Here is a 4,010-nt window from a genome sequence, read left to right as displayed (position 1 = left end):
GCTGGCCTTGGACTGGGCTTCAGCCGCCAAACCCAGCACTGTCCCAGTGGCCCTTTGGTTTGTAGTTTATATGTCTCTGGCCCCACCCCTTCAACCCAGACTACAAACTCATTGGTTCCAGTCCCCCAAAGCCCTGCCCCTTCCCAGAGCCAATTGGCTGGAAGGGGATTCATATTTGCATATGAACCTGTTGCTCTCACAGGGTTGTCTGGAAGGGACCCCTGATATTTGCATATGAACCTGTTGCTTCTAGAGGATTGGCTGAAAGGGTCTCCATATTTGCATATGAACCTGTTGCTCCCACTCCTGCACCCAGGAAGTTAATTTCTCATTAAAAGGGAGCAAGTCTCTACAGATACTTACCTGGCTAGGATGTCAGAGGTTATTGGGGCAAGGGAGGAAGATGTGCAGAAATATTTATCTTTTCCATTTCTCACTCCTTCACTCCTTTTTCCTGCATTTTTTTTTTTTTTTTTTTAGAAATAATATGGCTTAGTAGGGAGCTTCTCTACCCTGCTGGAGAAACTGGTGGAAATGCAAGTTCCCAGAGCCTGCCTCCTGTCTGATGCAGTGGGTTAGAGGTACAAATAGTTTCTAGATTTTTACACGCACACCAAAGCAATTTCTTTTCTTTTGGTATTGGGGCTTGAACCCAGTGGCTACCCTACCAGCCCTATTTTATTTATTTGAAACAGGGTCTCCCTAAGTTGTAGATGGCCTCACTCAGTAGCTGAGGCTGGCTGAAAACCCGCAATCCTCCTGTCTCTGCCTCCCAAAGACTAGGCCACCATGCTCAGATTCCAAAGCGTTTTGATTCCCTTGAGAAACACCAGCATTTTTCTTAAGAGCATGCGTTTTAAGGCCAGACTGCTTCAACCCTGCTCGGCCACTTCTTGGCTCCATGACCAGTCATAGAATCCCTCTGCACCCCGCTCTCCCCATCTGAGAAATAGTCGCTGTGAGGCTAAAATGGGCCAGCGCAGGGAGGGCTCCAGTGTGGAGATGGGCTTTATCTTATCAGTGCTACTGTTGAACACTGAAACCTTTGAAAGGCATAAGTGGTGAGAATGAAAATCCTCTCTGGTTAACAGGAGCCTGGAATGTCAGATTAGAAAGCTTCCTTGTCAGGCGGGGAAACTGAGGCCAGATGGACCAGCAGGTGCAGGGCCCTGGGAAGAGGAGTCTTGGGTTCAGATCCTGGCTCCACCGGGTGCCTGAGAAGTGGCCTGGGGGGTTGCGTCTCCTCTCTTGGGGCCTCCGTTTCCTCATCTGGAGAAAATGTGGCTAATCACCAGTCCTGGCAGAGATGATGGCAGGGGCGCGCCCTGCCCGGCGGAGGCTCAGAGGTGCTGAATAGAGGTTTCCTCCCTCACACCGGTGGTGCTGACTGTCAGAGGCTGGGCGGGGACCGAGACCCGCTGCCTGGAGACCTCGGCTGCTACATCTGGGTCAGTCCAAGGATCTCCGCGGGATCTAAGACTGTTGCCCCTCTGTCCCCGTTTCTAGAAAGGGTGTTCTTTTCAAGGAGAGCCACTGCATCATGGGTCCAGTGACAACTTTACCTTTTCATCCATAAAATGGCTTGGTGGCCAGCCCAGCTCTGGATAAGATTTAGAGCTCAGAAGGAAGGCTAGACAGTCTCCTGGCCTGCCTCTGAGTCGGAGGATGGATGGAGAACGTGGTGGCTTCTCCCAGGGTGTAAACCCACTGTGCCGGGGACAGGACCGGCCTCCTGCTCAGAGTCCTGCGTCTCCCTTTGGCAGTCGACCCAGCCTTCCTTCTCCCCCAGGTAACACCAGACTCAAGTGTCCGTGATCGATAGGGGACAACTTTTTGCATCTTGGTCCACAACAAAACTAAAAGAAAGTTGGCAAGCAAGTGGGCATCTAAGGGTATAATTTGGGGCAGCAGCAAGTGTGTAAGGTGAAGGGGTGATGTTTTCAGGTCCCCCAAATAGAACCACACTAAGGCTTGGGTAACTCAGGGCCTCAGAGGCTGGGCCGAGTGGGGATCCTGGTGCCTGTGCCCTGGGCACCAGCCCTGCTGGGGCATCTCCTCCCTCTGCCCACAGTGCCCTGCCTGCCTCCCCCATCTCTCCTCAGCATCCCTGACAAATGGAGAAGATGCCCGGGGAAGAGAGAGAGAGAGAGGAAGAGGTGGGACCTCCCTCCTGATGCCATCTTCCCTCAGCCATGGGCGCGCCCAGGAGGTCTGCTGACCCAGCCTGACTGCCCTGTACCTGCTGGCCTCTGCACGGGGTGCTCTCCCAGCCCGCAGGAGTCGCCTGTGGCCTGCCGAAGCTGAGCCTGGAGCTGAAGCAGGGTCCCCCCCCTTTCCTCTCCACCTCCACCAGCCCAGTAAACAGAGGCTCAGGAGACAGTCGCTTTGAGAAATGCATGTTGACGCTTTTATTTATCAGAAGGGAGGTGAGCATCCTCAGGGGACACCAGGAGCCGCCCCCACGACCCTAGACAGCAACTGGAGCCCCCATGCTCAGAGCGGCTCCAGAGGCTAGTGCCCCATGCTCCCCCGGCCCCCACTCATGGCCCTTTCCCTGGGGACCCCGACCCCAGCCTCACACCCTCAGCTCCTGAGCAGCTTCCTGGCCATGGTCATAAGAGGCCGGTGCTCAGGTTGGGATAGAAGCTTGCAAATGGGGTTCCCCAGCGCCTTCTGGAAGGAAAGAACTTGGCCTCCTACCCAGCCCTCTTAGCTGTAGTAGCCCCAGGTCAGCCTTTGTCTACTGTTTCTGGCCTGCAGAGCCGCAGTAGCTGGCTCAGACTGGGGTCTCAGCAGACAGACAGAAGCCGAGGGGCTGACAGCCAAGGTGGCCGATGGCCAGCAGGGGAAAGAGGGCTGATCCCTCTGCTCAGGCCCAGCCTGCCTGCCTGCACTTGCTTCTGTGACCTCACCCAGGGCTATTAACCCCTCACAGAGCTCTCCTACTGTAGGAGGGGACATGGCCTGGCCTGCCACTGGGGCGGTGCTCACAGGCAAGACCCAAGCTGCACGCAGGGTCCCCAGGTCGCTGAGCGAGAGCCGGGAGCCTTCCCTTCCCACTGCCCGCAGGACAAAGGGGAGTAATTAAAGACCATTACAGGAAATTACGCCCCACCCTCGGAGATAACCTAATGGTCCCCCACCTTCTTCTAACATCTGTGACCCCCTGGCCCTTGCCACATCTGGAACAGCCAGCTGCTTTCAGATTCAGAGCCCAGGAACCTCAAGGTTGCAGAAGCCCCCAGGCCCGGTGGCCCATGCCCTGCAGGACTGGGCCCGGCCCATCCGCCAGCCCTCCTTCACAGGCCCTCCCCAGGCCTGCCTGCATCTTAGCATTTCCCAGCCGGAAGCGACCAGCTCGTAATTAAAGGCTCTCAGGCAGGTAACAAGCACCCTTCCGGGACCGAGTCAGGTATTAAAGAGTTTCTGTTGCCTGCTTTTTGTTTTCTTTTAAACAGGTCCCCGGACACTGGGTCTTCCTGTCCTTGTTTGCCCACGGCTAAAGGGTGCTGGGGGTCACAACCGGGTCCCCTTTGGGAAGAGGACGCCTTGGGATGCCCTGCCTGGTCTTACCAGAGGGATCGCCTGAAACTAGGACACTGTCGCCCGAGCCTGGGGACTCCGGCCCCACTCTTCTGCAGATCCAAAGCGTTCTCCAGGTGGCCCCGGGAGGAGTCTGAATAGAGGGGTTGCAACTCGAAGTGGGGTTCACCTGCTGAGGCCCCTCAGGGCTATTCTTGAATGCGCCGAGGTGGCGGTCCTTTCCCAGAACATCTGGGGTCCACGGAGAGTATGTGGGTGAGGCCAGTCCCCCTGGGGCTGGACGGGCCTCTCCATAGGCAAAGAAGGGTAGCGCCTGCCCCGTAACCAGGTGCCCATGGGTGCCAGCACACGTGCGGGCACTGGGGAGGAGTGCAGGGGCTCTCCCGAGAGGACAGAGGCCAGGTACGTGTCCCCCCTCTTGCTGGCGAGGTTCCCAGCAGGAGGGCAGAGGATGGTGGGGGGCGGGC

Source organism: Muscardinus avellanarius (assembly GCF_963383645.1).
Source record: "Muscardinus avellanarius genome assembly, chromosome: 3".
NCBI classification, from domain to species: domain Eukaryota; kingdom Metazoa; phylum Chordata; class Mammalia; order Rodentia; family Gliridae; genus Muscardinus; species Muscardinus avellanarius.
This window is presented reverse-complemented; position numbering follows the sequence as displayed.